Source organism: Lepidochelys olivacea (genome assembly GCF_965140295.1).
Source record: "Lepidochelys olivacea isolate rLepOli2 genome assembly, chromosome: 1".
Taxonomy (NCBI): Eukaryota; Metazoa; Chordata; order Testudines; family Cheloniidae; genus Lepidochelys; species Lepidochelys olivacea.
In genome coordinates, this window is record NC_140411.1 from 61,646,389 (window position 1) to 61,660,183 (window position 13,795).

Consider the following 13,795-nt stretch of genomic DNA (forward strand, 5'->3'; position numbering starts at 1 on the left):
TGCTGACGAGCCTGATCCAACATAGTTTGGCAAATCCTCAAAGTTGCTTCTCTCCTGGATCTAGAGTACAGGATGATGTCCTCAGGGCTGAGGAAGATTATGTAGATTTCTGACCATCTTTAAATTATTATTATTTAACAACAGGAATATTGGTTTGTCATCTAGAAGTCAACCCCATTGGGGCCCCATTGTGCTGCTGTACAATTAGATAGTAATTGACAGATCTGAATTCCCAGACTGATCCTTCTAAAGATGAAAAAGGATGATGGGACTGGCTCCTTTGATACCAGAAAGAAGACTGTCTTTTCCTAAGTGAAGTCTGACTCTGCCCCAGAGACCAAACTGTTCATCTGGCTGCCTGTAACTCTTCTACGGGTCAATTAGTGTTTGAGTGGAAATGCTCAGTCTCCTCAATGTGTTTCACGTACACCTTGTCCAGAAGACCAGAATTTCACAGCCAAAAGTACATGTAACTGGTGACAGCTGTAGCCAAGGAGCCAGGTCCAGTATATCATGGGAAGCCCTTAAGAAGGATCTTGCTATGTTCCGCCTCGGGACCGCTGACCTCTTTTTTTCCTGACTTTTTATACCTAAGCCAAGAAGAATCCTCAGTCCATAAAGAACTATTGTGTCTCAGAACAAGTTGTTAGTCTTCCATACTCGTAGTAAAAGCCACTGAGCAATATGTCTTCCTCCCAAATATGCCAAAGTTTTCTGGACATATTTGGACAAATTATACCCTACATCCAAGCTCCACTTCACACAGAATGGGAAGCTATGGAGTGAATTAGAGCAGCCATAGCTGCTCTAACTTATGCCAGCTGAGGCATCCCTCACATGCTCTTCCCAACTCACTCCCTATGCATACAGGATGGCTGGCACATGAGCTGTTTCTGCCAACTTTGCCCTCCACAGGGGGAATTCTTAGCTCCCTTTCCACAGGGGAAATTTTCAGCAGGCCATGTACAGCTGGAATCTGGCTCATGGGGCACAAAAGGGCTGGAGTGTATTTGTGAATCTGGTCCTTTTGGGGCAGGGGCAGATGAAAAATTCTTCCTTCAGCAAGACACTTAGCGGAGCCATCATCATTCCCATATTGCCAATTCTTTTTCTTTTCAATGGAACATTTAAATAGATGTGAGGAACATTCTAACCCTCTAGAGCAGGTCTTCTCCAATTCATTCACAATACTGGGAACCATGTCTTAATAAAAGGATTGTATCAGGCAGACTCATATCCTCTGTCAGTTGGATGCAGAGGAAGATGCATAACACACACTGACCATTTATGCATTAACTGTCTTTAGTGTAGTAAGTGCAAACAGTTGATCTCAGTGCTCACTTTTGTATTACATGTCATCTTCCCCTCCTTCTTGTTCTGTGTCTCTCAGATGGAGGCAAGGAGAGGTATGTCTACACTGTAATTAGACACCCATGGTGGCCCATGCCAGTGGACTTGAGCTGGTAGGGCTCCAGTTAAGGGGCTGTTTAACTGCGTTATAGACATTTGAGCTTGGGCTGGGGTCTAAGTCTACACCACTATTGAACAGCACCTAGCCTGAGCCCAGTAAGCACAAGTCAGTGGGCTCGGGCCCACCGCAGGTGTCTAATTGTGGAGTAGACATACTCGAGGGAGCCAGCACCATGTGACCAGTTCTGCAAGCATCACCAGTAAGCACCCAGCTCACCATGAGTGATCCAGACTCCACAGAGAACAGTTTGGGGACCTCTACTCTAGAGCTTACCTCAAAGGAGAATGATTGAAAAACTCAGAACCTCAGACTTAGGAGCCCTTGAACCCATGCCTCCATGATCCTTCCTTCCTTCCCTGACAGATCAAATTACTTGTTTACAGACAAAGGGCTTCTCTTCACTGCCAAGTTAACTTGAGTTATAACTTTGATGTTACCCCTATCTTGAGTCCTGTTCATACATAAAAATCCTTAAATTGTGTGTGATGGTCCTTTTAACTCAATTTAGTTAGTACAATTCGTCAACTAATGTGACCACTCTGGAGTGTGGATGCAGACTAGTGCCACTAGTCAGCCAGTGCCTTCTCACCATTCCCGTTGTATGTCCAGAAGGGACAGACAAATTATCTCACAATTCACTGAGGAAGAATTCATTGAGTGGCTCAGCTTAGTGCAGTGCAAAAAATCCTGGAATGTGCCCCCAAATGTCATAGTGCAACTCACAAGTGAGTGCAGTGCCAGTGTGAACATAGCAGCTCGGGTGTGCCAATCTCGATTAAACTAGGCTAACTCGAAAGAATTAACTTGAGCATGGATAACTTGATGCAGTGAAGACATATTCATAGAAAAATTTAAGCACTGGTTCTAAGTAACTTGAATCCTGGATATATGCCAGGGAAATGCTCCATTTGCATCTTGGATTCTCCAAACCTCTTCTTTATTAATGGGTGTGAGTCTCAGACTCCTTTCTTTGGTCCTGGATATAAAAGCACAACCACTGATGAAGTAAGTGCCCTTTAACCAAGCACTTTAAGCACTGGGGATGTTAGTCTGAAATGCACATTAGAGTGGGATAAGAGGAACACTTATTAAACCTCTTACATTTATGCTCTTTCTCAACCATGTTATGGGTTTGATGCTTGAATCGCTTGGTGAAATTCTGTGGCCTATGTTATGCACAAAGTCAGACGAGATAAACATAATGGTCCCGTCTTGCCTTGAAATCTATGAAACTAAAACTACATAAACCCTGTTTTCTTCTCCACGTCCTCCAAAATAAATAAAATAATAAACTCTAAAAACACAAACACTGTACACCTTAATAATGACATTAAGGACTATACAACACGTTGCAAAAGGCAACATATTTTAGCAGAAAAGGCTAAAAAACCAACTCACCTAACCTTAACTGATGCAGGGAGAGATTTGGTTGTGTGGCTGCACAGGCTAGCAGAAAGAGAGGAAATGAAGATATTGAGATGCAAGAGGCTCCTTACGCCCTCATTTCCAGAATGTGGTATCCCAAGGAGATGCGTGCACACACACCATTATCTATTTACAACTTTCAATGTGTTCTGTGGTCACACAGCAGGACGATAGACTCCTATAGTGGGGATCAGGAAAGGCAACATCTTCAAGCAAATTCTTCATTACTGGTGATAATGCACAAACAGGAACAGACACAGCCTGACGTTCAGATCCCAGTTTGAGTTTGCAGGGCTGGCAGTTGGCAAATTATCTTTTTACTATTCGTCAACTGAGCAAATTGACTAATGAAGAACGTCAATAAACATGGAACCCCACAGAGTCATTTTTAAGTGTCACCTTTCACTTTAAATGATACAGCATGATAGTGTCTGATGAGAGACTCACAGACTGAGCCAGCTCTGATATTTAATTGTTCTGAAGCAGGAATGCTTCCGAAAAACATCTTGGAGGCTTCCATTTACATCACAGCTGGCCTGTAGATAAATACTCAACTGCACAAACATTTGTCCAAAACTCCTCTCAGAAAAGACAGAATTCATAGTGGTGAACGAAGCATGTGATCATTTTCATTGCCACTAACATGTCTATTACTTGTTGCCCTACTGTGTGTTGATATAGTTAGGACTGTGTTATTAGTCCTTCATTGAGGCATCAATTTTGTTTCTATTTTTATTGTGGCAGGTTGGGATCTGAAAAGTGTCCTGGTGCTTCAGCCGTTCTAACCTATCCCAGAGCAGTTTTATTTTAAGTACCTTCTGATTATTAGGTCCCCAATCCTAGCTCAGAACAGGTTTCCTTTTCTATATTATAATCACAGATGGATTAAGTCTATTGAAGAACCAGCACCAAATGTTCCCCATTCCCTCAACATCTGGCTCATGTTCAAATCTGAGCATAGGTGTTCCCTCTTTAGCGCCTCTCTGTGACCACGCCTTGACTCCTATGTCCACTCCTTAGCATCCAATCCCTGGCCCACTCCCCAGCTGTCAAGACCCTCTTTGGATCTCATCCTTAAAATACCAGCATGCCCTAGTACAACCCCTTACCAGGTGTCAACAATCTCCTCATTGTTTCATGACAAGCAACTCTGGCCCCCAGCCCAAGTCTCTCCCAGTTGCCAACCCAAACTTTTCTAATTTCTCTATGAAAAGCACCCGACTGGTCCTCCCTGACAAGCACTCCCAGCCTCCTTTCTTCTCCCAGTGGCTGAAACCCACTTGATTCAATTGCTCTAAAAAATGGACAGTCTGGTGTCCTCTCAGCTGCCAAAGCCCTTTTCATGTCAAGGTGAGTGCGCAATGAGTCTCCAGTAATGAGGAAGCCTCAAAGGGCTTTTGTCTACCATGGGAAATGACATTGTGTTGTAACACATGGTAACTAACATGATATTAAACACATGTTACCACCTGCTGTAGACAAGGACTGATGAATTTATAATCAGCTGGTCATGGTTAACCCTAGGCTCCGATTTAGAAACAACCCTTGTCTACATTGAGTGCTAATATATATTTAACATAATCTCATTTCCCACTGGAAACACTAGTGCAGGGAATTTGAAAGCATGTGGCAATCTGAAAATCTGCAAAGTGGCCGTGAGGTATGCTAGGATCTTCTCCTAATTCTTCAAAGGTAGAAAGAAAAGAGTATTAATAACAGTAACAAAGGGTGTTTGGGCCTGGATCTCCAAAGGGCATTGGCAGTAATGGATCGAAGGGGAATGGTTTGTAGAACAGGAACAAAGGATTCTGCAATTTGCTTATGGTTCAGATAATAATTCAAATGCTTCGTTTGACCTCCAGATCTTTTGAAGTTTATCCATTGCTAAACATAATGAAGATAAGTTCTGCACTCCACATTTTTTTTCCTTTCCAAGAATCATAAAATCATAGACGATTAGGGTTGGAAGAGATCTCAGGAGGTCATCTAGTCCAACCCCCTGCTCAAAGCTGGACCAACCCCAACTAAATCATCCCAGCCAGGGATTTGTCAAGCCGGGCCTTAAAAACCTCTAAGGATGGAGGTTCCACCACCTCCCTAGGTAACCCATTCCAGTGCTTCACCACCCTTCTGGTGAAATACTTTTTCCTAATATCCAACCTAGACCTCCCTCACTGCAACTTAAGACCATTGCTCCTTGTTCGGTCATCTGCCACCACTGACAACAGCCTAACACCATCCTCTTTGGAACCTCCTTGAGGTAGTTGAAGGCTGGTATCAAATCCCCCTTCACTCTTCTCTTCTGCAGACTAAATAAGCCCAGTTCCTTCAGTCTCTCCTCATAAGTCATGTGCCCCAGCCCCCTAATCATTTTTGTTGTCTTCTGCTGGACTCTCTCCAATGTGTCCATATCCTTTCTGTAGTGGGGGGCCCAAAACTGGGGGGGATGCAATACTCCAGATGTGGCCTCACCACTGTCAAATAGAGGGGAATAATCACTTCCCTCGATCTGCTGGTAATGCTCCTACTAATGCAGCCCAATATGCCGTTAGCCTTGTTGGCAACAAGGGCACACTGTTGACTCATATCCAGCTTCTCGTCCACTGTAATCCCCAGGTCCTTTTCTGAAGAACTTCCACTTAGCCAGTCGGTGCCCAGCATGTAGCAGTGCATGGGATTCTTCCTTCCTAAGTGCAGGACTCTGCACTTGTCCTTGTTGAAACTCATCAGATATCTTTTGGCCCAATCCTCCAATTTGTGTAGGTCACTCTGGACCCTATCCCTACCCTCCAGGGTATCTACCTCTCCCTCCAGCTTAATGTCATCCGTGAACTTGCTGAGGGTGCAATCCATCCCATCATCCAGATCATTAATGAAGATGTTGAACAAAACCAGCTCCAGGATTGACCCCGCGTATTCCGCTTAATACCAGCTGCCAGCTAGACATAGAACTGTTGATCACTACCCATTGAGCCAGACGATGTAGCCTACTTTCCATCCACCTTGTGGTCCATTCATCCAATCCATACTTTTTTAACTTTTTGGCAAGAATACTGTGGGAGACCATATCAAAAGCTTTGCTAAAGTGAATGTATATCACATCCACTGCTTTCCCCATATCCACAGAGTCAGTTATCTCATCATAGAAGGAAATCAGGTTGGTCAGGCATGACTTGTCCTTGGTGAACCCATGTTAACTGTTCCTGATCATCTTCCTCTCCTTCAAGTGCTTCAAAATGGATTCCTTGAGGACCTGCTCCATGATTTTTCCGGGGACTGAGGTGGGGCTGACCAGTCTGTAGTTCCCCATATTCTCCTTCTTCCCTTTTTTAAAGATGGGCATTATATTTGCCTTTTTCCAATCATCTTGGACTTCCCCCAATCGCCACGAGTCTTCAAAGATAATGGCCAATGGCTCTGCAATCACATCAGCCAATTCCCTCAGCACCCTCGGATGCATTCGATCTGGACCCATGTGCATATCCAGCTTTTCTAAATAGTCCTTAACCTGTTCTTTCACCACTGAGGGCTGCTCAGCTCCTCCCCATACTGTTCTGCCCAGTGCAGCAGTCTGGGAGCTGACCTTGCTGTGAAGACCGAGACAAAAAAAGCATTGAGTGTTTCAGCTTTTTGCACATCATCGGTCACTAGGCTGCCTCCCCCATTCAGTAAGGGTCCCACACTTTCCCTGACCTTCTTCTTGTTGCTAACATACCTGTAGAAACCCTTCTTGTTACCCTTCACATCCTTTGCTAGCCGCAACTCCAATTGTGCTTTGGACTTCCTGATTACACCCCTGCATGCTTGAGCAATATTTTTATATGCCTCCCTAGTCATCTGTCCAAGTTTCCATTTCCTGTAAGTTTCCTTTTTGTCTTTAAGCTCACTGAAGATTTCTCTGTTAAGCCAAGCTGGTTGCCTGCCATATTTGTTATTCTTTCTGCACATCAGGATGGTTTGTTCCTGCGCCCTCAATAAGGCTTCTTTAAAATACAGCCAGCTTTCCTGGACTCCTTTACCCCTCTTATTAGCCTCTGAGGGGATCCTGCCCATCAGTTCCCTGAGGGAGTCAAAGTCTGCTTTTCTAAAGTCCAGGGTACGTATTATGCTGTTCTTCTTTCTTCCTTTTGTCAGGATCCTGAACTCGACCATCTCATGGTCACTGCTGCCCAGGTTGCCACCCACTTCTACTGAAATTATGAAATTACTTCCCCTACCAATTCTTCCCTGGTTGTGAGCAGCAGGTCAAGAAGAACATGGCCCCTAGTTGGTTCCTCCAGTACTTGCACCAGGAAGTTGTCCCCAATACTGTCCAAAAACTTCCTGGATTGTCTGTGCACTGCTGTATTGCTCTCCCAGCAGATGTCAGCTTGATTGAAGTCCCCTATGAGAACCAGGGACTGTGATCTGGAAACTTCTGTTAGATATCCAAAGAAAGCCTCATCTACTACATCCTCCTGGTCTGGTGATCTATAGCAGATGCCCACCATGACATTAGCCTTGTAGCTCTTGCTTCTAAACTTAACTCAAGTGATGCCTTTATTGCTATGGCATAGGAAAATAGTCAGTTAAGGACCTTAATCCTTTACACTGCCTATAAATGGGCATGTTGACAAAGGCCCTTATACAGCAAAGCACTTAAGCACCTTAAGATATGCTTAATAGTTATTGATTTCAGTGGCATTTTAATGGGATTTAAGCAGGTGCTTAAGCACTTTGCTAAATAGATACAGACTTAAGCACATGCTTATCAAGGATCTACAACCAATCCTGAAGGACAACCCATCACTCTCACAGATCTTGGGAAACAGGCCTGTCCTTGCTTACAGACAGCCCCCCAACCTGAAGCAAATACTCACCAGCAACCACACACCACACAACAAAAACACTAACCGAGGAACCTATCCTTGCAACAAAGCCCGTTGCCAACTGCGTCCACATATCTATTCAGGGGACACCATCATAGGGCCTAATCACATCAGCCACACTATCAGAGGCTTGTTCACCTGCACATCTACCAGTGTGATATATGCCAGCATGTGCCAGCAATGCCCCTCTGCCATGTACATTGGCCAAACCAGACAGTCTCTACATAAAAGAATAAATGGACACAAATCAGACATCGAGAATTATAACATTCAAAAACCAGTCGGAGAACACTTCAATCTCTCTGGTCACTCGACTACAGACCTAAAAGTGGCAATTCTTCAACAAAAAAACTTCAGAAACAGACTCCAATGAGAGACTGCTGAATTGGAATTAATTTGCAAACTGGACACCATTACATTAGGCTTGAATAAAGACTGGGAGTGGATGTGTCATTACACAAAGTGAAACTATTTTCCCATGTTTATTTCCCCCCTGCCCTACTGTTCCTGACATGTTCTTGTCAACTGCTGGAAATGGCCCACCTAGATTATCACTACAAAAGGTTTTTTTTTTACCTCTCCTGCTGGTAATAGCTCACCTTACCTGATCACTCTTTTTACAGTGTGTATGGTAACACCCATTGTTTCATGTTCTCTGTGTATATAAAACCCCCCTACTGTATTTTCCACTGCATGCATCCGATGAAGTGAGCTGCAGCTCACAAAAGCTTATGCGCAAATAAATTTTTTAGTCTCTAAGGTGCCACAAGTCGTCCTTTTCTTTTTATTGTATCTACATGAGTCCTAATAGGTAGCAGGTTTAAAACAAACAAAAGGAAGTCTTTTTTCACACAACACACAGTCAACCTGTGGAACTACTTGCTAGAGGACGTTGTGAAGGCCAAAACTATAACAGGGTTCAAAACAGAACTCAATAAATTCATGGAGGATAGGTCCATCAATGGCTATTAGCTAGGATGGGCAGGGATGGTGTCCCTAGCCTCTGTTTGCCAGAACCTGGGAATGGGCGACAGGGGATGGATCACTTGATGATTGCCTGTTCCGTTCATTCCCTCTGGGACACCTGGCATTGGCCATTGTCGGAAGACAGGATACTGGGCTAGATGGACCTTTGGTCTGACCCAGTATGGCCGTTCTTATGTTCTTACGTACTGTTTTCTCTCAAGCAATGTCTGGAATATGCTTGTATTTGTTCAATTTTCTACAATCATCTTAAAATATTTTGTATTATCCTAATGTATTGTATTGTGAAAAACACTTTTTTTTAGGATGCTATGATATTTCAGAGAGAGACTTGCTTAATCTGAACTGGTGTATATAATTTTCTAGAAATCCTTATGATGATGTATTTACATGTAAGAGCAGTAATAAGCCTTTCTATCTGTATCTGTAAAACATTTCATAATATCTGCCATGAAAAATGGCATTAAACCCTATTTGGTACTCTTTCCTTGTAACACCAGCTTGCATTGGAGGGTTATTTTTATGACCAGGGCATGCATCATGAGATGGTGGGAATGAAATACTACGACAGAAAGAACAATTGCAACAGTGCACTCACTGGCTGCAGAGCTTGACTTATTGTTCATTGTCCCCCACCTTTAACCTTCCCCTCATTTATGATCACAATTGGATCTAAGAGAAAAAGGTCACCATCACCACCACAATAGATACAACCAAACCCCAGGTCCACACACCCCCGAACTTTGGCTGATCCCTGTCGCGTTCTCTCTCAGGCTGAACCAAAGCCTCTGATCCAACACTACATTCTCCACTTTTGGTGGAGGGGATTTCAAATTCCAGATAGGGACCTCAGTTTTGCAGCTTGGGCCCTTTGGTAGCCAGAGGCTAATTATGGCTCCATGTGTGGAAACCAAGAGCAAGGCAATACAATTTCGTAATATTACGGAGCTTTTCCACATTTGATTATGAGGAAAGAAAAGGGAGCTGGTCACCACAGCTTGCTTGGTGTTCGTTCTGTCTCCCCGGGACTGACAGGAGAATGCCCCCAGAACAGACCTTCTGGAGCAATCAGACCAGTCGTCAAGAAAACCTTCTTGGTTTAATTCTTTAATTCCAGGCTACTGTTAGTTATTTGCAAGATCAGGAGTTCTAATCCTATTGCCTGTCAATTCACTTTAACCTCAATCTTTTTCTTTACTTTCTTATTCCCAGAACCTGTTTCCTGCTTTCATGATGCCTGATAGAAAATTGCCTTGAGTAGCCCTGAATGATCAAAACTGACCGGATGTGCAGAGTGAATATTCATGATTTAGTGGCGTAGCATCGGCTCACTCTTTAATGCAGGATCCATGCTATAGTCCCATCCACCACATGAATTACCAGGTCATCACTACTTAATCCTACTAGAACCTATCTTGGAGATGCTCTGTTTTACATAAAACAAAGAAAGAAAATGTATTTGTTCTGGACTCGAGACACCTTTAATTCACTCACACACATACCCATGAAAATGGCACTAAAAGAGCATGAAGGGCCAAATTCTCTCCTTGAACATGTACATGAAGCGCACACACTTGAGGATGGAACTTATTGATTGCCACAGAACACAATAAAACAGGTGCCAATCTTTAAGATACTGAGGGTTACTTAGGCAACATGCTGAGTGTTTGATGGCCAGATCTAATTTGTACATATATATATTTACATACAGGTTTTAATCAAAAATAAACACATGCACAACCATAATGTTTGCTTTGCACTTATATCGTCTTTGGTAGACAAATAGCAATTGTCTGTTGGTTCAGTTATTCCATAATTAAACAAAACCAAATGAAACAAAGCTATTACAGACTATTAGCTGACTTGGGCTGTGGCCGGTTAGAATCCTTAGACTTCATAGGCCATACCTCTATATGCAGGGCTTCCGATTTTTGTTGTAACCAATAAACATTTTGGTTGTTTACCCAATAAACATCAGCAAAACACCAGAAAAGGTTACTTATATCTCAGGGCTTGTCTACATGGAGCAGTAATGCAGACTATGTGAGTGTGATTTCTGAAGCTCACTAATGTGTTGTAAAATAATTGTTCCATGTAGCTCCTGCTGGCATGCACTAAAGGTTCCCTAGTGCGCTTTAACAGAGTGCTGGTTCAAGCAGTACCACATTAATAGGCACTAGGGAATGTTAAAAAGAGATTACTCATTACAGTACATACTAGTGTAATGAGTAATATATATATATATATATATATTATAGATATAATTCATTACAGTATATACAAAAAGACAGCCCTGAAAAAAAAAAGATTTTTCGACATCTACATAAAAGTCAAAAATTGCTAAAAACACCTCCCCCCATAACATTAATAAACCCTGAAAGACAAAAGCCCTCTCTGTATTTTAACTAATTAGTGGCTGCCAAGAACTTCATAGGTGTCACTATGCTACACAGCATGGCTACCCAGACTTCAGAGTGATAACAGGGAGGGAACTGAGAACCTCCCACTTATATAGCACAGTCTTCTGTCACTTCAGATGCTCTGTTAGTTGTGGAACCCCCATCATTGGAGGTTTTTAAGAACAGGTCAGACAAACACCTGTTAGGGATGGTCTAGGTTTACTTGGCCTTGACCCAGTGCAGGGGGCTGGAGTTGGTGACCTATTGAGGTACCTTCCAGCCCTACATTTCTGTGATTTCTATGATTAATAGTACAAGGTATATGATGCACAGTTGAGCAGGTCTGCTTCTGTCCAACAGAGGGCAGTGGTGTACATACACACTAGACAGTTTCTGCCCATACTATCTAAGATACAGCATGATAGAGGATGGTTGTCGGTTGCATTAGTGGATGCCATGAACCTTTTGGTCGCTGTTCCATAATGCGGGGAGTTAAGAGTTAAACTCATGAGCTGTCCTGGTAGATGAATGGGAGCATCATAACTGGAATGGAGGCTAACGTGGGGTGTGTAAAGAAATGTGATGAACCTCACTTCTCTGATAGGGATGCAAATCTCAAGGAAAAACAGAGCATAAAACTTGAACCCCAACATATCAACCATGAAGTTGCTATCTCCTTGTGTCTACAAGTTTCAGGTAAGTTTCATGCTAAGGGGACTAACCTCTCAGTGAACCAGGGGATTCATGCCTGTAACAGCTGACATTGATGGAGGAGTTACCATGTGAACTCCCTGTGCAGCATTGGGGGGAGTTAGTGTAACCCTCCCATGAAACACTGGGTGGAGGATTTCACATGAAGGCCCTTGCTTTAGGTTTTCTAGCATAACCTTAGGCCCAGTCCAGCAAGGTTGCACCTTGCAGGATTGATCAAGTAATGGCAAGTGGGAGGAATGAATTGATTTTCATTGGTTGGTTGGCTGGTTTTCCCCCACTTCCCCCTCTAATTAATACACAGATGGCTGCGGAGCAGTTGTCAGTTTGCAAATGAAAATGTAGTGCCATAGAACGCTGAGGCAGTACTAAAAATGTACTTTGTGGATTGAAACGCTGCCAGGGGATTAAAAGGCAGCATGCACTTACTATAATACAGTCTCTCCGCATGCACGGTGAGACCATGGGCTAAAAATAATCACGGAAGCTAATGAAAGTAGCTACAAAGGCGCTGTGTGGACCACTTTTAGAACCATCTTTTTTAAAAAAATGTGATGGTTTAAAAGGTTGTTTCATTTTATTTTTTCTACTGTTTAACGTGTCCAGCAACTTGATAGGGTTTTTTAGGAAAAAAAAATGTTAATGGAGGGAGGAAAGTATCTACAAACAGGAAGGTTTTTTATTATTACTACTTTAATGAGATTAGTAGAATCTGGGCCTAGTTTGTTTGCTAATGATACTGGGATAGCACATTATAAATATTAAGGGTGAGATTTCGACACTGCCAAAGACTAGAGCTCTGGACAGCCGTTTCTCATTCAGAATGAATGGGATGAGTTTTACCACCCAACTTATCCCCAAAAACCTGTGAGGTAGGTTTTGTTATCTCTGTTTTACAGATGTGGATACTGAGGCTATGTGTAGATTATGGGGGTTCTTCCGTTTCTTTAGGCTAATCCACCCTTTGACCTAGCACTGCCTATACTGGGGGTTAGGTCAGTATAGCTATGTCTGTCAAGGATGTGGGTTTTTTCACACCCGTGAGAGACGTAGGTAGGCCGATGTAAGTTTTCAGTGTAGACAAGCCCTGAGATGTTACGGGCTGATATTTGCAAGCTAGGATTACTAAAGTTAGGGGCTTGTGCAACCGGGATCAGGTTCTGGCCCACTGTTTTAACAGCTATGTAAAAAATAAATTAAAATAAAAATGGTCTTCTTGGCTGAGGTCTTGTAAGGCATATTTCAGCCAGGAGAGAAGTTTGCTCCGGATCCCATTTACATAGAAGTCAGTGGCAAAACTCCCATTGGCTTCAGTGGTACAGGATGAGGCCTTTCCAGTGACAATGATGAAATGGGTGGGTTCTACTGGAATAGGACTGGCACAACCTTAGCTATAAATTATAGATGTCAGTGTCTGCAATCAAGATTTTTCTCTCCGCTCTAAACAAAAAGGCTACATTTTGGCATATATAAAAAATAGCATTTCTCCTTTAAGCCAACTAACCTACCTATTAGCAGCCTCTAGCTATGGACCTTAAAGTATACAACAAATCAGTTCTCACACACATACTTGTGTCCTGGAAATACTGCTCAAGGATGTAATGAATCAGGTATTGTCTCCTAATGCTCCCATAAACAGAGCCACAAAAATGGTAATTAATTCATCAGATCATGCCATGACTAACTTGTAAAAAGAAAGCACTAAAACAGTAGCAGAAATCAGATTTGTGTTCACTTTGAGATCAACTTTTTTTGTTTTGTTTTTTGTTGCCCTAAGAACTGGAGACGAACTATTCCACATTACGAAAGATTGATTTGCCTCCTTTCCTGAGTTTCAGGTCATAATGGAGCTTTGTTATCTTTAATAGATTCATGTAGTCCTTCCCTAGTGCCTTGTCAAATAATAATACATACAAAGCAATAAAAGGGAAAAGAGA